Below are 23,962 nucleotides of genomic sequence, written 5' to 3' on the forward strand. Positions count from 1 at the left end.
CCTCTCATGGTAGCAACAATAATTTTTTCTGGATGTATTCCATTCTTTTAAGCCTTGTGATTTGGGAGTTTAAAAAAATAAATCCTTAAGCTAATGCAAATATAGCCTAGCTAAGTTGACTCTAAACCCTATATATATAAAGCGGTCAATAAATACTCTCCTTTTTTTGAAATTTTTATTTTTTTATTCCATGCCATTTTTAAAACAACCAATGAGAGATGCACTTTCCCAATAACCAAAATAATCATTTCTCCTAAACTACCTCCCTTACTTTCTCCAAAATTATCTCAAATTCCTATTTATCCTCTCCCTTACTTTTTATTAATATCTATCTAAAGAAAGTTTAAATTAAAAAATTAAAAAATGATTTAAATATACTAACAAAATTATATAACAAATTTAAAATATTTATTAATAAATACAAAAAATAATTTTATATTTTTACAAAATATATCACGAAATCTTGTACAAACAATTTAAATTATGTTTTTTTTTCTAGATTATAAATTTAAATGTTTTTCAAATATTTAATAATATGTAATAGCTTTAAAGAAATAAAATTAAAATAAAAAAATTAAATATTTTAAAGATTTCTTAAAGATTTAAAAAACTAAATATTTATCATAACTAGATTTAAAATAGTTAAAATAATGAAATTATGTAATAAATTTAAAAAATTTCTTCAAAGTAGAAAAATAATTATAACATAATATTCAAATTAAAAATAATTTAATATATTACAAAGTTAATAATTAAATTATGTAAAAATAGTAATAATTATGATTTTATGGATAATTAAATTCATTAAATAATTAATATTTTAAAATTTAAATATTTTATATATTATTTAACTATTTAAATAAGTAAGTATTTTAAATTTACAAAATATCTAACTTAACTAGATTTTAAATAGTTAAAATAAAGAAATTATTTAATATATTTAAGAAAAATCTGAAAAGTAGAAAAATAATTATAACAATATTGACATTAATAATAATTTAATATTTTTACATAATATTGTAAATATCTATTTTCCCTTTTATCAAGTAATAATTTGAGAAAATAACTTTCAAAAATATTAAAACTTATTAATAATAATTTTAAACTCTTAATCTGTACTCATTATATAATTATATATACTAAAATTAATATTTATTTTTTCATTATTTATTATGTTTTGTGATAAAAGCATTTTCAATGGTTATGTACACATTTATTTTGTTTTATTATTTAACAAAATACTTTCAATAATAATTGGAGATTAAACTATTATTCTTGAAATTTTTAAATTGATTAATATTTATTAGAAATTAAACTATTTTTTGAGATTATACTATTTATTGACTAAGTTAATATATTTTTACTACTTATTGTATTTTTGTAATTATTGCATTTTTTCATTTTCAATAATTGTGTATTTTCGCTATAAATTTTTAATAATTATTGGAGATTAAACTATTGTTATTTATCAAAGATGAGCCAATTAATTTAGCTAAAATATGTGTGTTTATGAGTTGTTTCTATTAGTCGTAGGCTATTTGGCCAACCAAATTGACCTATTGGGGAGTTGGTCAACTAAAACTAACTAACATTTTGTGAAAACTGATTTGCTGAAATTGTATCGATTTGGGTCGAATTTTTTGGTTTTGTCAATCAGTTCAAAAGATTTAAACTTAAAAATTAAATTTAAATTTAAAAATTATAATGAAATTATTAAAAAATAAATTGAAAAATTATATTTAAAATATAAAACATTTTGGACTAAAATGTTTTAGTCTAAAAAATTTTAGACTAAAATTATGGGAAATTTCCCACTTTTCTATATTAAAAATTATATTTAAAATATGAAATATTAATATATATCCAAGATTAGGTCATTCGATTTTGGTCGATTTACAAATTGTCAAAGTGAAACTTATCCAACTTGGAAGAATTGGAAAGTTTTTGAACCAAAGTTGACCTAAAATACTAGAAAACCGACCAACTCGGGTCGAGTTGATCGGGTTGTTGGTTTCATCAGTTTGATGAATAAACCTAACTGAAATTAATTATTGTTATTTTTTATATTATAAAAAATTTATTAAAGTAGTATACAAAATATGAATAATTATTAATTATTTAAAAAGTTGAAAATATAAAACAATTGCATACTTTTATGTGTTTCTATTAGGTCATTTACTAGAACACACCTTATAGTTTTACATATTTACTTAAACCTACCTTATAGTTTTATTTTACTAAAACATCCCATATATTTTACAACTTATTTACTTAATCAACCTTTCATTACGGAGAGCTTGTTTTGCCGTTACGCCCACGATTTTATATTCCAAAAATACCCTTAACATTTTTTTGTATTGAAAACAAAATTGACCAAATATAACCAATGGTGTGGTTGCCCGTGTCTTATTAAGGGAAAAAATGTTATTTTTATTTTCATTTCATTAAATTTATTTAAATGAACATTAGGGTCAACACTCATTTTTCACTATCATTTAAGGAATATTGATTAAATCCATTGCAAATTATAAGTGGTGTTTTATTAAAATGCTAACTATAGGGTAAATGTTAGTAAATCCATGAAACTATAAGAGGTATTTTAGTAAATGACCATTTCTATTATTTATCTTTCACGTGCATTGCACGGGTCTCCACTAGTACCAATGATTAAAATATGAACATGATACTCTCAAGTTGATATTGATGCATATCAATATAGGTGATATTTTTCATTTTGGTTTTTTTAATCTTATATGTATTAGAGGGATAATGTTAAAGTTTTAAAACCCCCAACATTTTCTTATTAGTGTATCATGCATTTCAGGATCCATTGATATGGATATGATACACCCAATGTTTTAATCCTTGCCAACTACAAATGCACAACCCTCATAAATGGCCATTTTCCAAAGTTTTCAAACTTCAAAGTAACCTTGGCCTTGCTACAGCCAGTTACCATACGTAGCAGAAATGGGTCACCATCCTTGTCTGACTGTTTTTCCGGTATGGGCTATTAAATTATATATAACACAAAGAGTCAAAGACCCATTAACTATCTGCCAGCTTACCCATATTCTTAATAAGATATGTTAGCTGAATTGGGTATGTAGCTGGACCCATACGTAGCAGAAATGGGTCACCATCCTCACCAACAAGTTGATCCACAAATTACTTAAATGGGTAAGTAGCTGGACCCATATTCTTAATAAGATATGTTAGCTGGACCCATTTGATACACAGTTTTTTCTTCTTTTTTACTTTTGAAAATCCATCCACCATAGAATGCTATTTATGAATACTTCTACAGACCCAGACCTCTATAAATACCCCCACAAGTCTTCATCAATCCATAAGATATATACACTTTTCTTGCAAAATAGAACACACTCGGCAAATAGGTTGATACAGAGATGGCTAATTTTTACCGCTGCTTCTTCTTCGTCCTCCTAGTCCTCTCAGGTTTCTTAAACTATCCTCATTTTCATTAGTTTGTCTCTGTTTATCCATAAGTTTATGATCTTTCTGTACCAACATCAAAAAACGACTTGCTATATATTTGCAAAGGTTTCAAGCTAAACTTCTCCCACACTGTGTTACAGCCATGGTTACATCACATGGTGAAACTTCAACAGTTCAATAATATCGTTGTTCTTTCTTTTATTTTAAGTAGGGAAATTGTCTAAAACTCATCATGAGTTTTTAATATTTCTCTTAAACTCACCACAACTTTTCAAAATGTCTAAAACTCACCATGTCACTAACTTTATGTTAAACAGACTAACGAGTGTTAATATATTACTCTTTTAACCATTATAGAAAAATATAAAATATATACAAAATAAATTAATGAATGTTAATATATTACTATTTTAATATTTAGACACGAAAAAAAGAAAAAGTTCAACAAATTATTTTCAAATATAAAATACATAAAAACAAGGAAATTACAAGAATATAAAACATTATAGAAATTGCAAACAAAATAAATAATTACTTTCAAATTATAGAAAATATAGGAATTGAAAGACAAAATCAAAAAATAAAAATTGTAGAAAAAACATAAAAAATTATAGAAAAATACAGAAACTGTAAATAAATAACAAAAATTACAGGAAAATTTATAGGTTGTAGAAAATGGAAAAATGTAAAAAAAGTAGAAATTATAAAAAACATTGGAAATTATAACAAAACATTAGAAAATGCAAAAAATAACAAGAAAACTGAAAACTAAAAAAGACCATTTATCCTCTAACTCACCATTCAAGGGTAATTTGGTCATGAAAATTGTTATTTATGTTTTCATGGACACTTCTGTTAAGAATCATTAACGATGCACTAACGGAAGGTGAGTTTTGAAAAATAAAAACTTACTGACATGGTGAGTTTTAGACATTTTGAAAAGTTATGGTGAGTTTAAGAGAAATGTTGAAAATTCATGGTGAGTTTTAGACAATTTCCTTCTAAGTATTATTGATATCTTTCTTTTTTGATATTTATTTGCTTATTGTATAAACGATGTATGGTAGTTGCAGTTGCTTCAAGGTTGCCTAGTTCGGATGCTCTAGGCGGTTCTTGTACGAGATTTCCTTATCTATTGTTGGATAAATGTAATCTCGCTGAATGCACGTCCTGGTGCACCAAAAAATACGGTGGAAAGGCTAGTTGTTATGACAATGTATTTTATCATGCCTGTATCTGTGACTATTGCAATTAAGGTTGAGTTTGGAAAGAGTACAAAATGTAAATATATAGAGTGCAAAACCTTATATTTTGTATGTATTTATGCTGTACATATTTGTATTTGCACTGCTTCCAAACTGAGCCTAAGTTGAATAATCTCTTTCATTAGCGATTGTATGTAATAAAGGCAGCCACTCTGCTCCTTGTATTGTTTCTTCATCAATCTAAGTGGAGCTCTTTAATTTCTTTTGGCAAAAATATATAAATAAATAGGAATTGCAGAGTATAATTTCTTACTGTCTTTCCTCAAAGTAAAGGGATATTAAATAAAAGAGTGGCATTGCTACTTGGATGATCGGGTTCAAATATTGAAAACAATCTCTTTGTCTGCCTGGGTAAGACTATAACCATTGATAACTAATGATGATTGTATAGTTGTTTTCTTATCTGGTGTAAATATTCAATTAAAACTCAAACTCTTGTAACTCTATATAAGCAATACAATTTCCGCTCACTGAATATGTGATTCTTATCAATTACTGAATCAGTGTTTATACTATTATTGTTAGGTTACTGAGAATGTACCTTATAAAGCATCACTGTGTGTCCATCATCAGGCCTCAAAATTGAGATGATCCTTGGTTTAAATCAAGATAAGACAAACATAATCAGTCTCACAAAATTGATACTGCCCAAAACTTCAAAATCCATGGGGAGAGAAGTCACTTGATTTTTATGTTTACTCCCCACCATGTGCAGTTCTGAATAGGTTTCTTGTGTTAGAATGTATCTGCAAAACAAGGTCAAAATAGTATGCAAAATTTGACCCTACATTATTCACACGGGTATTTCCGTATTTATGTTACCGTGTATGCACTCTCAGAGGAACTCAAATTAGGAAAGCATTGAAAAACCTAATTTGGTGATATAAAGTCTAATCTGTTCACTAAGGTTGTATCTATTGAATTGAGAATAGGAAGTCTTGAGTCTGGTTTTGATTTTTTATCTAGAATCTCCATATTAGTTTATTGTTTAAGCACTTGTGCATATGGTCCTATTTGTCTTTGTAAATGCTCTTCGACAATCAACATCAATCAATAGGAAGTCTTGAGTCTGGTTTTGCTTTCTTATCTAGAATCTCCATATTAATTTATTGCTTAAGCCAACCCACAAAAAAATATCTACTAGCTGATCATCTCTTTCTCTCTCTCTCTCATATCCAGATAACTACAATTGAAGTAAAACCTGTATTAGACCTAGCTATCTAAGTTGTTCACACAGTCAAAATTAATTACCCAACAAAACAACTACTCAAATAAATGTATTAGAAGGACAACTGAGATTTAACTTATAGCAGAGTAAGGTAAAGGTACCAAGCCATTTACTTTGGCTTTGTATATATTTATTAGTGGAATCTCCATAACCTTAAGGTTAGATAAGAAATTTTAAAGCTTACTGCTTTTCAGTATATATTTAAAACTAATCTTATATTTCCCGACTTTTATAAAATATTGAAGATCAAATCTTTTATTATCAAAAAGCAATTTCCTGAAGAGAAGTTGTGATGCTCAATGAGAATGGAGTGATACTGTGCATATGAAATATTTAGTTGATTGGACATGGGCTTAGTGGTACACCCACGTTGATCCAACTTAGAGGTTCTGGTATGAATAATCCTTGTTTCATATTTTGATTTTGGGTTGAAACTGACATGTACTGAACCTAATCCACTGGCATGGTGACTTATGGGTTGTGAGGGTGGTAATTTTATGGGTTTTTCAGTAGTGTTGTTTAGGTTGTGAGGGTTGTATTTTATGGGTTTTTTGTAATCTACTTACTGGTTACTAGTAATGTCAAAAGTTTCCACTTTGACTGGTTGTCTGCTGCCACTAAATCTGCTCTTATGACTACTGGTAGACATTTTCTCTCTATGTTTGATAATCAGACATATTAATTTCATCTTGAGATTCATTTATATTTTATGTGAAACTTGACTAATCTAACACAATTAAAATTTCCTTATTTGTATAGCTCAGCCCATGAGTGCTATTCAGAAAGACACTGAATTTGCTTATGGTGTTGGCCATATTGATCCAGTGAAAGCTAGAAACCCTGGTTTGGTTTATGATGCCCATAAAGGTGATTACATACAAATGCTCTGCAATATCAGCTATGACCGAAGAGGGTTAGGCTTATATCAGGTAACAACAGCAGTTGCCCAAAGGCGAGTAGTAAAGGCTCAGTTAAGGATCTAAATTACCCTTCAATGGGATTTTATGTAGCTGATACATTTTTGTTTTATCTATCATAGTGCAATTTGAGAGAGAGAGAGAGGTTTTTGTAAATCAAATGTTTTGAATTTTGACAATGAAAGACGTAATTTGTAAATTAAATGTTTTGAATTTTTAATGGAGAATGAACTTTTTAAATTTTATTTGTAATTTATGTTTTTATTTTTGTATTTCATTTCAATTTAGATGAGTGTAGAGAAAACAGGTTATTTGAAACAAATTAGAAATAAATCTTAAAAAATACAGATTACACGAAAATAAATACATAGATTTAGCGGTAGTCACGACTTCCGCTAAAGATATCCTTGACTGCTGCTAAAGATCACGTGTCAGACTTATAGTGGCACCTTTTTTTTTTTACCGGCAGCTGAGAAAACTGCCACTAGAACTTCTAGCGATACTTCATTTAGCTGCAGTTTGCCGACTGCCATTAAGTTTTATATTTGAAATAACTTTTATTAATAAAATTAGTTTCTCATGAGTTTATATTATTTTTGTTAATAGATATATTTTTTATTAGTTTAATAATTTATGAAATTTTGTTAACTTTATTATTTTTATTTTGTTTTATAATTACATGTAATGTTTATTAATTACATTATTAAATCATTTATTTTATAATTTATTTACCTAAAATATTTATTAAATTATTAACAAATAATTTATTAATTTTTATTAATTGTAACAAAATTAAGTTATTATATATGTACTATAATTAATTAAATATAATTCTTATGTTTTAGTGGAACTCAAAAATGGTATAGGTAGCCAAAATAAAATCAGCCATTAAAAATTTATAACGGACCTGTCAAAAGTCATCTTCTTCACATATTAAAAAATGAGGTTATGGGCAACCTGCTTTCCCAAGCAATATAAGGGTATTCACGATTTGGATAACAAAACCGTGGGCCTATTTTTGAAATAGAACCGGTACTACCAGTTTATGGAAATCGGTAAAAAAAACCGAAGCTGATCAGTTATCCAATTGATCATTTCAGTTAACCATCGGTTCAGCTAAATATATTATAAACACCTAGAAATATATATAAATTAGTATATTTTAAATAATAAATAATATATTATATATTATAGATATATATTAATATATAATACATATTTATTAATTTATAATATATAAAACATATATAATATATATAAATACATAAAAAATAGAAATATATTTATACTTGATGTAACCGTTTTTGGCCACGTACCATTTTTAGGGATGTGTAAAATCTTTTGGCTAAGTACCTCGTGTTTGACCTGGTGGTGACGTGCCTTGGTGATGAGCTACTTGCTGGCGAACTTCCCGGGGGAGAACTGCCTGGTGGCGAACTACCTGGTGATGCTTCTTGGTGGCGAACTGCCTAGTGGCGAACTGCCTGATGCCAAATTGCCTGATGGCGAACTGCCTGGTGGCGAACTGCCTGGTGGCGCTGCCTGATGGCGAACTGCCTGGTGACGAACTGCCTGATGGCGAACTGCCTGGTGGCGAACTGCCTGATGGCGAACGGCCTGGTGGCGAACTGCCTGATGGCGAACTGCCTGGTGGCGCTGCCTGATGGCGAACTGCCTGGTGACGAACTGCCTGATGGCGAACAGCCTGGTGACGAACTGCCTGATGGCGAACTGCTTGGTGACGAACTGCCCGGCAGTGCTCCCTGGTGGCGAACTGCCTGATGGCGAACTGCTTGGTGGCGAACTACCTGGTAGTGCTCCCTGATGGCGAACTCGTCACTTGACTTGCTCCTAGGCGGTCTGCAACTCAGAGGATGGTGGAGCTCCCTGGTGCAGCGCTACCCGACTACCCCCTGCGTGAGGTGATTTTCTCTCCTTTGTAGACGGCGGGAGCTGAGGGACCTGTGGGAACTGAATCAGAGGACCCAAGGGTATTTTCCCGGCGGGGACTCTCCGATGCCTAAGTTAGCATTCTGATTACAGAGGGCTTGGAGAGAAATGAGAGAGCTAGAGAGAGGGGGTTACCATACTCTTTTTTCTCCCCCCTTGGCTTTGGGGGTCGGAGTCCTTATATAGTGGTGCCCTCGCGGGTTAGGTGGGTAAAAAGCCTTCAAATGGTAAGACGTCATATCCCGTCAGAACCGGGGTATGGTGATGAACTCCTCGAGGTTGTCAGGTCGGCACCTGTCAGTCGACGGGTCGGTGTCCGGGCCAGGTTGCCAGGCCGGCGCCTGTGTCTGTCGGCGGGTCGGTGTCCGGGCCAGGTTGCCAGGTCGGCGCCTGTGTCAGTCGGCGAGTCGGTGTCTGGGCCAGGTTGCCAGGTCGGCGCCTGTGTCAGGGTCAGGTCATCAGGTCAGCGCCTTTGTCCGGGTCATGTTGTCAGGTCGGCGCCTGTGTCCGGGTCATGTTGTCAGGTCGGCGCCTGTGTCCGGGCCAGATCCCCAGGTCGGCGCCTGTGTCAGTCGGCGGGTCGGTGTCCAGCCAGGTTGCCAGGTCGGCGCCTGTGTCCGGGTCAGGTCATCAGGTCGGCGCCTGTGTCCGGGTCAGGTCATCAGGTCGGCGCCTGTGTCCGGGTCAGGTTGTCAGGTCGGCGCCTGTGTCCGGGCCAGATCGCCAGGTTGGCGCCTGCGTCCGGGCCAGATTGTCAGGTCGGCTAATGTGGCAGGCTGATCCGGCCAGGTCGCGCAAGTCGCGCGCAGTTCGCGCAGGCCGCGCCAAGTCGCGCCAGGCCAGCCAGACCGGTGCCTGGGGGGGGACCAACTTGGTAAGTTGTTGCCTGGGAGCTTGCCTAGTTGTCACGAGGTGCCACGTGTCGCAACTTCACTGGAGGGCCAAATCTGCCCTCATCAATTGCCCCCCACTCCCGAGCTGAGAGTAACTCAGCGAAGGGAGTAGATTTCTTTTGGCCCGTAAGTCGACGAGTTAGTAAGTTTTGATCCAATTCCTTTGGCTTTGGGAGCTGCCTGTATGTGGCGAGCTGCCAGTAAGACGAGGGGGTCTCCGTCGGTTTTAGTAGTGTAGCCCTTAGGCTCTGGGGCAACTTATAGTTCACTTTTCTGATTTTGTTCCTGCTGAGAAAGCGATTGGATATTTAGCAACAATGTGGCCCGCAGGCTTTGGGAGTGACTCATAGTCTACTCTTTTTGATTTTCGCCCGTGCCGGAGAGGCGACCGGGTCTTAAGCAGTAATGTGGCCCGTAGGCTTTTGGGAGTGACTCGTAGTCTACTCTTTTTTGACTTTTGCCCATGCCGGAGGGGCGACCGGGTCTTAAGCAGTAATGTGGCTCGTAGGCTTTTGGGAGTGACTCGTAGTCTACTCTTTTTTGACTTTTGCCCGTGCCGGAGGGGCGACCGGGTCTTAAGCAGTAATGTGGCCCGTAGGCTTTTGCGAGTGACTCGTGGTCTACTCTTTTTTGACTTTGCGCGTGCTGGAGAGGCGACCGGGTCTTAAGTAGTAATGTGGCCCGTAGGCTTTTGGGAGTGACTCGTAGTCTACTCTTTTTTGACTTTTGCCCGTGCCGGAGGGGCGATCGGGTCTTAAGCAGTAATGTGGCCCATAGGCTTTTGGGAGTGACTCGTGGTCTACTTTTTTTTTTGACTTTGCCCGTGCCGGAGAGGTAACCGGGTCTTAAGCAGAAATGTGGCCCGTACGCTTTGCCTGTGAGGTGTCGAGCTATGATTGTGCTGCATCAGCTTCGTAATGCCGGTCACCCACTCCTACAAGAAGCTGCTAGGGGCTCGACCTTCGGGGGCAGCACTACTAACTTTAGGTTGCCAGCTCACACGGGAGCCTTGGAAGGCTCGACCGGTAAGGGCGCCTATGTAGTCTGTTGGCCGTCAACTCCTACGGAAGCCACGAAGAGCTCATCTTTGTAGGGGGACCTTGCAGAGAGGACTGATGAGGCATTATCTGAATCGAAAGTAAGGTTGGTAGAGCTACTTAGTCTGTTAGCCCCCTGCATAGTTTTTGAGTTCATAAAAAATGTAAACTAAAAAGTGATATCTTCAAAAAAGTGAGGACTTAGCTTTGGTAGGATGAGAACTTAGCTTTTGTAGGATGAGAACTTAGCTTTTCGTATCGTATTCCCACAGACGGCGCCAATTGATGTAACCGGTTTTGGTTACGTACAATTTTTTGGGATGTGTAAAATTTTTTGGCTAAGTACCTCGTGTTTGACCTGGTGTTGACGTGCCTTGGTGATGAGCTACTTGGTGGCGAACTTCCCGGGGGAGAACTGCCTGGTGATGCTTCTTGGTGCCGAACTGCCTAGTGGCGAACTGCCTGATGGCAAACTGCCTGATGGCGAACTGCCTGGTGGCGAACTGCCTGGTGGCGCTGCCTGATGGCGAACTGCCTGGTGACGAACTGCCTGATGGCGAACTGCCTAGTGGCAAACTGCCGGATGGCGAACTGCCTGGTGGCGCTGCCTGATGGCGAACTGCCTGGTGACGAACTGCCTGATGGCGAACTGCCTGGTGACGAACTGCCTGATGGCGAACTGCTTGGTGGCGAACTGCCTGGCAGTGCTCCCTGGTGGCGAACTGCCTGATGGAGAACTGCCTGGTGGCGAACTACCTGGTAGTGCTCCCTGATGGCGAACTCGTCACTTGACTTGCTCCTAGGCGGTCTGCAACTCAGAGGATGGTGGAGCTCCCTGGTGCAGCGCTACCCGACTACCCCCTGCGTGAGGTGATTTTCTCTCCTTTGTAGACGGCAGGAGCTGAGGGACCTGCGGGAACTGAATCAGAGGACCCGGGGGTATTTTCCCGGCGGGGACTCTCCGATGCCTAAGTTAGCATTCTGATTACAGAGGGCTTGGAGAGAAATGAGAGAGCTAGAGAGAGGGGGTTACCATACTCTTTTTTCTCCCCCCTTGGCTTTGGGGGTCGGAGTCCTTATATAGTGGTGCCCTCGCGGGTTAGGTGGGTAAAAAGCCTTCAAATGGTAAGACGTCATATCCCGTCAGAACCGGGGTATGGTGATGAACTCCTCGAGGTTGTCAGGTCGGCGCCTGTCAGTCGACGGGTCGGTGTCCGGGCCAGGTTGCCAAGCCGGCACCTGTGTCTGTCGGCGGGTCGGTGTCCGGGCCAGGTTGCCAGGTCGGCGCCTGTGTCAGTCGGCGAGTCGGTGTCTGGGCCAGGTTGCCAGGTCGGCGCCTGTGTCAGGGTCAGGTCATCAGGTCGGCGCCTGTGTCCGGGTCATGTTGTCAGGTCGGCGCCTGTGTCCGGGTCATGTTGTCAGGTCGGCGCCTGTGTCCAGGCCAGATCGCCAGGTCGGCGCCTGTGTCAGTCGGCGGGTCGGTGTCCGGCCAGGTTGCCTGGTCGGCGCCTGTGTCCGGGTCCGGTCATCAGGTCGGCGCCTGTGTCTGGGTCAGGTCATCAGGTCGGCGTCTGTGTCCGGGTCAGGTTGTCAGGTCGGCGCCTATGTCCGGGCCAGATCGCTAGGTTGGCGCCTGCGTCCGGGCCAGATTGCCAGGTCGGCGCATGTGGCAGGCTGATCCGGCCAGGTCGTGCGCAGTTCGCGCAGGCCGCGCGCAGTTCGTGCAGGCCGCGCGCAAGTCGCGCGCAGGCCGCGCCTGGCCGCGCAGGTCGCGTGCAGGCCGTGCCAGGTCGCGCCAGGTCGCGCGCAGGTCGCGCGCTGGCCGCGTCAGGTCGCGCCAGGCCAGCCGGACCGGTGCCCGGGGGGACCAACTTGGTAAGTTGTTGCCTGGGGGCTTGCCTAGTTGTCACGAGGTGCCACGTGTCACAACTTCACTGGAGGGCCAAATCTGCCCTCATCAATACTGATTGGTTTGGTTAACTATCGCTTTTCCATATTGATTAATAATCAAAACTAAACCGGTACCTTCATTTTATTAAAATTATCAAACCAACCGATTTAGTTAACTGAATTTTTGGTTTTTAATTTTTCGGTTTTTCTTGCTCACCCTAATTGAAAGAATGAATATTTTGATCCGTATACAGTTCATATCCCATAGATTGTTGCATTACGACCGTAAAATAATATCGAACCATCTGACTGAATAAAGCTACAACCTCCAAAAAATCAATAGCCTTCAGACTGATCAGTCTTATTGTTAATTAACCTTTCTACAAAAGACCTCGTCTGTGTGAGAGAAACAGTAACATATAACTTATAAGGGTAACCTTCGTCAATCAAGTAATGGAGGTTCCCGACCCAGATCGACATGATTTACTCCCTGCTCATCGTTCAGTCCTTCCAAACGGGCACTGATTCTGAGAATGTAGAGATGAGTAATTTGCTTGAACATTTACGTTGGCCGGAAATCAAAGGGATAAAGACAAAAAGCAAGAAGGCAATATTAATTCATTTAAAAGTTCGTTTTCATCAATCCTAAAGAAGCTAATTCTTCAATTATTTCTGGTAGAGCCTGATTCTGAGAATGTTAAAGATGAATAGCAGGCACAGTTGCATGTTCCTATCAAACTATCCCCAAATGGATAGGCGTGATTGATTGTCTAATTATAAGAAAACAGAAAGCTCATATTCATGTTGACTTAGCGTGCAATTTGCAGCAATAACCTAAGCCATAGAAATGCCACTGTTTGAATTTCCAAAATGGATCAAAAGATAGCCCAAAATCCAAAAGGTCAATAGTTCCTCCAGTACTATTGGTGCGCCTTGTTAACATGGTTTGGCCTTTTCTCAATGTTTTCAAATTTCAAGGTAACCTTGGTCTTGCTACTGTCAAGTACCATACGTAGCAGAAATGGATCACCATCCTTGTGTAGCCGTTTCTGTGGTATAGGCTACAAACAGTAAATGACCCATTAACTACTTGACAACTTATTTGAGGCCTTGAATAAGATGAGTCGATCAAGATTTGATTCTAATTAATAACTTAGGGTTCATTTGGCTTGTAGTCTGAATCAAAATCAGAATGGAAATCTTTCAAAATTAGAATCGCAATGATTCATTCATTTGGTTCAGATAGAAATAATAATGGAAATTAAAATGAGGAGGAATGAGAGATTTCATTTTTAAGAGAGAGGCAGGGAATAATTATTCCCTTAAATTGAAAAATTGAGAAATGTCATTTCAGAAGGAACGGAAATAGGATTTTGATTCTGTCCAATCAAACAGAAATAGTCCATTCCCATTTCAATTCCAGACCCCTATTCCTGCAAACCAAATGGAACCTTAATTTAATAGTAATTAATAGGACAGAAACAAGTGGATTCACTAATTACTTAATTGGGTAAGTAGTCATGACTAGGTCATTAGTACTAAAATTTCTTGAAGCTAAGCTTTATTGGCCATGTTTACCTAAGTTCCAATGACTTCTAATTAATAATAAGATATGCGCGCTGGACCCATTTGATACATCAAAAGTTCATGCCATCCACAGTTTTTTTTTTTTATTTTTTTTTTTTTTCTTTACGAAAATTCATCCACCTTAATTAGAATACTATTTAAGAATAAATCTACAGACAGAGAACTCTATAAATACCCTTACAAGTCCTTATCAATATTCCATAAGATAAACACAATTTTCTCGCACAACATATCACACTTTGCAAATAGGTTGATACCAAAATGGCTAAGTTTTTCGGCAGCTTCTTCGTCGTTCTCCTAGTCCTCTCAGGTTTCTTGAGCATTCCTCATTTTCATTTGTTTGTCTCTGTTTATCCATATGTTTATGATCATTTCTATGATACATGAATACATCTTTCTGTATCAACATAAGAAAACTTCTTGCTATTCGCAAAGGTTGCAAGATATACTTCTCCCACACTGTGTTGTAGAGCTTGCCTCCTCTGCTATACATGCAATCGTTTGTTTATCAACGACAATGGAAATCTTGGTAGAATACATACAGACTTAGTCTGATTCCCCCTCCGGTCCCTTTCAGCCTTTATTTATTTATTTATTTTTTATATTCATTTGGTTATTGTATAAAAATGGTTGTTGCAGTTGCTTCAATGTTGCCTGGTTCCGATGCTCTAGACGGTGGTTGTGAGAAAGTTATGCCGACTAGCGGTGATTGTAATCCCCAAGAATGCATGTCCTGGTGCTCCCAAAACTACCGTGGCCATGCCAAATGCTATGACAAGGGATCTTCCCATGCCTGTGTCTGTGTCTATTGCTAATTAGGTTGAATTATCTCTTTCGTTTTCAGTAGCGATCATATGTAATAAAGGCAGCCACTCTGCTCCTTGTACTGTTCTTCATCAATCTAAGTGTAGCTCTTTAATTTTTTTTGGCAAAAATATATAAATAAATTGGAATTGTAGTGTATAATTTCTCTGCACCATCTTTTTCCTTAAACTAAAACTATGTTAAATAAAAGGGTGGCATTGTAACGGGTGGGTTGCTCCATTGTGACTTGGATGGTTGGGTTCAGATATTGAAAACAATCTCTCTGTATGTCGGGGGTAAGGCTGCATACATGTGTCCCTCCCAAACCCTGCATTGGCTGGAAGAAGATCGGTGAAATATTCAACGGTGCCTCCATGATCAAATGGCATCACTAATTGTATGTTATTAGAAACTAAGTAAGAAAAAATACTGTTGGACAGATAGGGATCACAAGCTCCATCTGAAACTAACTAATTGTAGATTTTTTAGTGATCTTTGGTGATATTGGTTTTCAAAACCGGGCCAGACTGGATGGTCGGATCAAAAAAATCGGGCCAGTCAGGTGACCAGTTCCATTTACCCCAGAACCGTGTTTTGCCAAAAACCATTGACCCGGGCGGTTGAACTGTCTAACCATTCAAATCATACAACAGTTTTGACCATTTTTTAATTTATTTATTTATTTTTTGAACGGGTTCTACCTGAGAACCGAACCCCTGACCTATTCGTTGTCCGATTCAATTTTAAAAACATTGGGTGATATATGACTGCAATGCAACATCAATGGACCTTCTTGATATCCTTTTCTTTTTCTATTTCTTATTTTTCTTCATCATGGGCCATCTTTTTTGTAATTCCATTGTATCCAGATGATATGTTTTGAATCCTTGTAGGCTGTAGCTATGTAGTGTAGTACTGCTAGTAGAAAGGAACTTGGAAAACGAAAATCCTTGTGGTGACTGGTGATACTTCCTAGTCTCCTTCCTAAATGAAATGCTGCATGCATACATAGCGTTTATATGGAATAGACAGGAACTGATCAAAGTGAAGCATAAAGTATGGCCATGGATTCCATTCTTTCCAATTTCAAAGGAAATTTAATTGTTTCATGAACCACCCAAATGATGAAATCAAGAATATTAACATTAATAATTTTGGACATTCTACGAACTATAATGTCTTGATTTTTCGCCAAGTAAAAGAGAATTAGGAACAATTTGCTAAACATTAAATCCTCCCATTTATCCCATTCTTTGTATAAAAAGGTTCAAAATGTTAAGGCAAATGACATCCTTTCTAATTTTGTGGAGATTTGTAACTAAACCAAGAAATATGTTACTCATTCATTCAATGGAGAGTTCCTGGTTCAATTGAAAAATAGAATTTTAAGAACTTGGTTTAGTTGCACCAGACTTTTATTCACTGAGATGACAATGGAGGTTCAAATTAATATAAGGCAATGCCATTTTTGCTAAAGAATGCTCCAATTACCTATTAAAGACTAATTAATAAAATATTCAAAGATTAGATTGTACACAATGTTGAAATCTACATCGATGATATAGTGTTGAATAGTTTTCGAGTCAACTAGCATATCATTGATTTTGATAAGGTCTTCGGCTTCTTGCAGAGATATCAGATGAAGTTGTACATAACCAAATGTGTCTTTGGGGGGACTTCAACCAAATTCCTATACTTTGGACATGCCTTAGATTATGACCTCACCTAGACCCAGCCAAGACCTTTGCCACACAAACTAACTAGTTTCATTCCACTCAAGTCATCTCGGTTTAGCAAGGAACATCAATTCTTGACCAATCATAATTTTTAACTCAACAGGCTTAACAAGTTAAGAGATCATTATATGCCTCAGGTCTGACAACTCGACTGCATGCAAGGATCCAATGTAGGAGAAATAAGCCTCACGGGTCAAGACCTTAAACCCTTATGCATGAAACAAGTCCAAGCACTCCATAACATCAGATTAATGCTAAGATTAAGTTGTAGACTCAAAATAACAAGCTGAACAACATTTGATAAAGTAATCTTCATTACTTAATAAAAGGAATATGTATACTTAGTGGCATACTTTGATGCCAACAGAAAAAAGAGAAAGAAATCAAAAAGAGAGAAAAAAATAGATCAAGATGAAAGAGGCCCTCATCTCAATAAGTATTACTTTTAAAGGGCATGAAGGCCCAACAAGGTTATGTTAGGAAACAAAAACAACATTAAGACACAACTTAAAGTTAAAGGTATGTTTGCTCTCATCTTGACACCCTTGTCAAGTGCAAGTTCATTAAATGAGGGTTCAGCACCCTAGCTAGTTTTCTTTTGGTCTCTAAGCAAAGATGTTACCTTTGTAAAGTTGTCATCCCACATCCTTTATACTGATGGAGTCCCCTTCCTTCACTAACCAATTCGACTAGAACATGATGGGACGGATGATGGGTTCGTTCATCTATGATCTTGTCTCTTTATTAGTTTTATTCCTAGTCATTTGTTTTCATTATTAGGAATTTAAATAAAAAAGTTTCCTTCATTTTCCTTGCAATAGAAAGTAGGGTGCATCATTCAATGTTAATTTGGTTTTGGTTCATCTTTAATTTAATTGATATTAGTCTGTAAATTTAGTTCATGTTTAATAAGTTAAATTACAAGATAATCACAAGACATCTCAGGGCATTAACGTCTAGTTACTATGTTCTTTTAGACTCATTTCTCAGACATTTCATTAATTAGATTGTTGGTTTTGACAATTGATCACTCTTAGCATAATTACCTACTTTGTTAATTTAATACATTTTAATTCAACATAGTTTTTTTTCTCTTTTATTCATTTTCATCATTTGATAGATTAGCCATAGTTTTGTATCTTTAATCAGTCTCATCTTTCATAATTAATTGTTATTCATTTGAATTATTTGTTATCTTCAATCATTTATTTTTGTTACTCTTAATATAAGACAATTCATTACCCTTTTTTATTTTTTTTTTTTGTTTCCTTTGTCTTGCTTAATAAATGTTGTTTTACTAGCATGCCCAAACCCAAAATTATTGAGTATTCTTTAGATCATTGACAAAGTAGAGGTTGGTTTAACCGGACGCTTGTGGGGAGCCTAACACCTTCCCACACCATACCTTGCCCCAAACCCTAAAAATCCCTATCCCATCAGACAACCAGTCACCAAAAAGCCAATTATTTTTCTTCTAAAACTTTTAATTTCTAAAATTCCCATTTCCAAAAACTTAGGTGGTCACTCCTACTCAATTCCTCCGTCCCACCTTGGCACCTCGATTTGGTCATCACCTTGACTAACTTAACCTTTGGAATCACCATTCTGAGGTGACACCCATGGAACTCTGATGTCTTTTTGATCTTGCAGGTGGGACCCTTAGTTAAATCACCTTGGAAGTTTCGAAATCTCCCTTATTGCCATATGTACTTGCTAACATCACTTTCAATTGACATATGCAATATATAAGATTTATTAACAGGAATTGAAAGAAAAAAATCCTTGTGACATTTCCAATTAACTTTACTATTTTTTATTATGTTTTATAATTACATGTAATGTTTATTAATTACATTATTCAGACATTTATTTATTAATTTATTTAACTAAAATAGTTATTAAGTTACTAACAAATAATTTACTAATTTTTATTAGTTTTAACAAAATTAATTATTAAATATGTAGTATAATTAATTAAAGCTAATTCTTATGTTTAAGCAGAACTCGAAAGTGTTACAGGTAACCAAAACAAAATCAGCCATTAAAACTTTATAAAGAACCCACATCATAAATTACATGGGTTCATCGAAAATTGGTTCTAAAAGACCCACCAAAAGTCATCTTCTTCGCATATGAAAAAATGAGGAAATGGGCAACCTATTTTCCCAGGCGTTGAAAGTACGGGTGCTCACGGTTCAGTTAGTAGAACCGTGGGCGTATTCTTCAAAAGGAACCCGTACTATTAATTTATGGAAAAACTAAACCGAACTTGATCGGCAAACCGGTTGGCCATTTCAATTAACCATCGGTTCAGTTTGTTTTTTTATATTTATAATATATAATAAAAAATTATAAATATATTATAAGAAACTAGAAATATATATATATATATAATATTATATTTAAATATATATAGACATATATATATTTATTTATGATTCATATTTATTAATGTATATTATATAGAAAATATAAAATATATATAATATACATAAAATATATAAAAATATATGTATACCGGTTGGTTTTATAGGTAGGTTAAGGCTTGGATAGGGAACGGTCTCTTTGAAAGATAGAGAAAAGGCAGGAAGTAGGGAGATTGGCTTTCGAGTTAAGGGTGTTAGGAGTCAAAGCCAAAGGGTGTTCGAGTGTTAGATACTGAATGAATTTCAATACGAGGAGGATCTCTATTTATGGGGGAGATCCCGAAATCCTAAAAGATAGGAGATAAAGGGAATATTAGATTTATTGTCAATCATTAAGTGCACCACTAGGGTTTCACCATGTGTCTCATGATGATCTTTTTGAGGATTGGCTTTCTTTCCTCTCAAGATCCCTCATTATTCACGTGTGCTACTACCTCTCGTGCGCTTAATTTAATTGACATGGCATTTAGTGACGTCATTGCCTAGTGGGTGGTATCTTGTTAACCCTACGTGGTGTCCTACCACGTCATTTGATGGTGTAGGTTCATTGTGGATTTGGGTACATGCGGGCCTCGCCATGGGCTCAGCCCGGGTTTCTCTTGTGTTGGGTCGTGAATGGGCTCGTTGGTCATGGATTCATCACACGTTTAATGGGTCATGAGTTTATCGTGTGTTCGAACAGGTGTAGAGCCCTGTCGCGTGTTTGAACATGGTTTCCTTTGATTCGGGCATCGAATGGGCTCGGTGAACCACGGGTTTATTGCAGTTCTACAATGTGCATTGTGAATTCATTATAGAACTCGTGGTGCATTACGAGTTGATCGCAGGAAGAAGATTGACTGTCGATTCTTCACATGCACCCTCAATCAGGTAATGGAAGTTCTCGATCCAGATCGATCGACTTGATTTACTCCCTGTTCATCGTTTAGTCCTTCCAAATGGGCACCGATTCTGAGAATGTTAGAGATGAATAGTTTGCTTGAACATTGGCCGGAAGTCAAAGGGGTAAAGACAAAAAAACAATAAATCAATATTAATCCACCATTTAAAAAAGAAGTTAGTTTTCATCAATCCTAAACAACTAAACAACTATTTCTTGAATTATTTCTGGTAGAGGCTGATTCTGAGAATTAAAGAAAGTAAATACAGAGGTAATTGAAACCTAGTTCGATGGGAATCAGTCATACAACCAGCAAATATTTATAGTAAAAAGAGTGTTTTAATTACAAGTAACATATAAATCACTAGGTAGCGTAAAGAGATTATCGCACAATACAGAGTTCGGGATCAACAAAAATACATGGGATAATATTAAATTGTGTCTTAGAAGTTAGCATTCTTCTAATTAACACTGAGAATGTTAAAGATGAATAAGAGTTCGGCTTCAGTCAGTGCAAGCCCGTACTCACATTATTCAAACAGCCTCTTACAACTTTCCATTCGGAATATTTCTCCATGACATAATAAAGCATGCACATAATTACGAGATATTCCCAATGCAAAAACTCGATGAATTGCTGGAATGCACAGTTGTCTAATTATAATAAAACAGAAAGGTAGCTCAGATTCACGTTGATTGCAATTTGCAGCAATAGCCTAAGGCTGAGAAATGCCACTGTTTCCATTTTCCAAAGTTCGAACTTCAAAGTAAATTGGCCTTGCTACAGTCAGTTACCATACGTAGCAGAAATGGGTCACCATCCTTGTCTGACTGTTTTTCCGGTATGGGCTATTAAATTATATATAACACAAAGAGTCAATGACCCATTAACTATCTGCCAGCTTACCCATTAACTATCTGCCAGATTACCCATTTCTTAATAAGATATGTTAGCTGAATTGGGTATGTAGCTGGACCCATACGTAGCAGAAATGGGTCACCATCCTCACCAACAAGTTGATCCACTAATTACTGAATTGGGTAAGTAGCTGGACCCATATTCTTAATAAGATATGTTAGCTGGACCCAGTTTTTTTTTTCTTTTTTATTTTCGAAAATCCATCCACCTTAGAATGCTATTTATGAATAATTCTACAGAGCCAGACCTCTATAAATACCCCCACAAGTCTCCATCAATCCATAAGATATACACACTTTTCTTGCACAATAGAGCACACTCTGCAAATAGGTTGATACAAAGATGGTTAAGTTTTACCGCTGCTTCTTCTTCATCCTCCTAGTCCTCTCAGGTTTCTTAAACTATCCTCATTTTCATTTGTTTGTCTCTGTTTATCCATAAATTTATGATCTTTTTGTATCAACATCGAAAAACGACTTACTGTATATTTGCAAAGGTTTCAAGCTACATTTCTCCCACACTGTGTTACAGCCATGTTTACATCACATGGTGCAATCTTCAACAGTTCAATAATATCATTGTTCTTTCTTTTATTTTAAGTAGGGAAATTGTCTAAAACTCACCATAAGTTTTTAGCATTTATCTTAAATTCATCTCAGCTTTTCAAAATGTCTGAAACTCACCATATCACTAACTTTATGTTAAGCAGACAAACGAGTGCTAATACATTACTCTTTTAACCTTTATAGAAAAATATAAAATATATACAAAAGAAATTAACGAGTGTTAATATATTACTATTTTATATTTAGACACGAAAAAAAAAGGAAAAAGTTCAACAAATTATTTTCAAATATAAAATACATAAAAACATGGAAATTACAAAAGTATAAAAAATTATAGAAATTGCAAACAAAATACAAAATTATTTTCAAATTATAGAAACTATGGAAATTGAAAAACAAAATCAAAAAATAAAAAATGTAGAAAAAAATAAAAATTTATAGAAAAATACAGAAATTGTAAATAAATAACAAAAAATACAGGAAAATTTATAGATTGTAGTAAATAGAAAAATGTATAAAAAAATTGAAATTATAAAAAACATAGGAAATTATAACAAAACATTAAAAATGCAAAAAAAATTACAAGAAAATTGAAAACTGAAAAAGACCATTTACCCTCTAACTCAACATTCTAGGGAAATTTGGTCATGAAAGTTGTTATTTATGTTTACATGGGCACTTCTATTAAGAAGTATTAACGACGGAATGTGAGTTTTGAAAAATAAAAACTTACTGACATTGTGAGTTTTAGACATTTTGAAAAGTTATAGTGAGTTTAGGAGAAATGTTGAAAATTCATGGTGAGTTTTAGACAATTTCCCTTTTAAGTATTATTGATATCTTTCTTTCTTGATATTTATTTGCTTATTGTATAAACAATGCATGGTTGTTGCAGTTGCTTCAATGTTGCCTAGTTCCGAAGCTCTAGGCGGTCCTTGTAAGAGACTTCCTTATCTGTTGTTGGGTAAATGTAATCTCGCTGAATGCACGTCCTGGTGCACCCAAAAATACGGTGGCAAGGCTAGTTGTTATGACAATGTATTTTATCATGCCTGTATCTGTGACTATTGCACTTGAAAATGAGGAAGGAGTATAAATGCAAATACATAGAGTGCAAAACCTTATATTTTGTATGTATTTATACTGTACATATTTGGATTTGCAGTACTTCCAAACTGAGCCTAAGTTGAATAATCTCTTTCATTAGCGACTGTATGTAATAAAGGCAGCCACTCTGCTCCTTGTATTGTTTCTTCATCAATCTAAGTGGAGCTCTTCAATTTCTTTTGGCAAAAATATATAAATAAATAGGAATTGCAGAGTATAATTTCTCTTTACAGATATTAAATAAAAGAGTGGCATTGCTACTTGGATGATCGGGTTCAAATATTGAAAACAATCTCTTTGTCTGCCTGGGTAAGGCTACATACAAGCTGAACAACATTTGATATAGTAATCTTCATTACTCAACAAAAGGATATATATATAGGGGCATACTTTGATGCCAACAGAAAAAGAGAATTTTCCATCACTAAGCCACCTCAATCTCCCGCTCAGCTCTTTCCATCATCGTCGCTACATCGAAGTTTGTGATGATGGCCAGAACTTGTTCCTAGCAGAGATAGAACCCTTTCAGAAAAGACTTTCCAACAAAAGTTGGCCAGATCGTTCCGATACTTCTTTGATGCTTTTTACTTAACGACAATCTTAGTCTCAACCACCTCTATCTTGTGCTTGATAGTGGTTATCATGTCCATGTGTGAAACCTTATCACACTAAGCGGTTAAGCCCACTTTATCCTTATCCTAGAGATTAACCTTACTTCTGTAACTCCTGTTTCATCTTTATCTTGATAAGCAGTAATATTGTACTCTATCTCAAACTCTTCATCTATAAATAAACTCAAGGTCGATGGAGCTAACCATCGAACCATTCATACCAGTGTTGCTCTCTGCTGTTTCTTCATCTTGGTATCAGAACCATGCCATCTCTCTCCAACTCCAACGCTCAAATTCAGAATTCGGCTCAACAATCCACCATCACCGTGGACTCTAGTTCGGTTGGCCATCTCCCCAACATTACTCATCATTTTTTGCCGGTGAAGCTGAATAGCGAAAACTTCCTACTATGGAAAGCACAGTTTCTACCTATTCTGCACACCAATAAACTTATGGGAATTGTAGATGGCTCGCAGACATCTCCACCCAAAGAAATTTTGGATCCCATCAACGGCCAACTCGTATCCAATCCAGCGTATGAATCAGGGTGACAACTTGATCAGCTCGTCCTCAACTGGCTAATTTCTTTATTAACTAAATCTATAACGGGTTGAATTGTAGGATTACGATCCTCCTTTCAAGTATGGACTGTTCTACAAAAGTCTTATTCTACTTAGAGGTGTAAAT

The 23,962-nt window shown here is 36.4% G+C and overlaps 3 long non-coding RNA genes across 3 annotated transcripts; all 3 read left to right on the top strand.

Annotated features, from left to right (window-relative positions):
- The first annotated feature begins 3,357 nt into the window (after positions 1 to 3,357).
- On the top strand, positions 3,358 to 4,938 carry LOC148789757 (uncharacterized). Its single transcript, XR_016079618.1, has 2 exons — positions 3,358 to 3,459; positions 4,527 to 4,938. It is a non-coding gene; the product is annotated as an uncharacterized LOC148789757 (long non-coding RNA).
- A 9,498-nt stretch (positions 4,939 to 14,436) lies between these two features.
- On the top strand, positions 14,437 to 15,202 carry LOC148789758 (uncharacterized). The gene is made up of 2 exons (XR_016079116.1): positions 14,437 to 14,536; positions 14,866 to 15,202. It is a non-coding gene; the product is annotated as an uncharacterized LOC148789758 (long non-coding RNA).
- A 6,061-nt stretch (positions 15,203 to 21,263) lies between these two features.
- LOC148789759 (uncharacterized) lies at positions 21,264 to 22,930 on the top strand. Its single transcript, XR_016079702.1, has 2 exons — positions 21,264 to 21,382; positions 22,453 to 22,930. It is a non-coding gene; the product is annotated as an uncharacterized LOC148789759 (long non-coding RNA).
- Positions 22,931 to 23,962: the final 1,032 nt, after the last annotated feature.

Source organism: Nelumbo nucifera, chromosome 8, assembly GCF_055504915.1.
Source record: "Nelumbo nucifera cultivar China Antique chromosome 8, China Antique-T2T, whole genome shotgun sequence".
Taxonomy (NCBI): domain Eukaryota; kingdom Viridiplantae; phylum Streptophyta; class Magnoliopsida; order Proteales; family Nelumbonaceae; genus Nelumbo; species Nelumbo nucifera.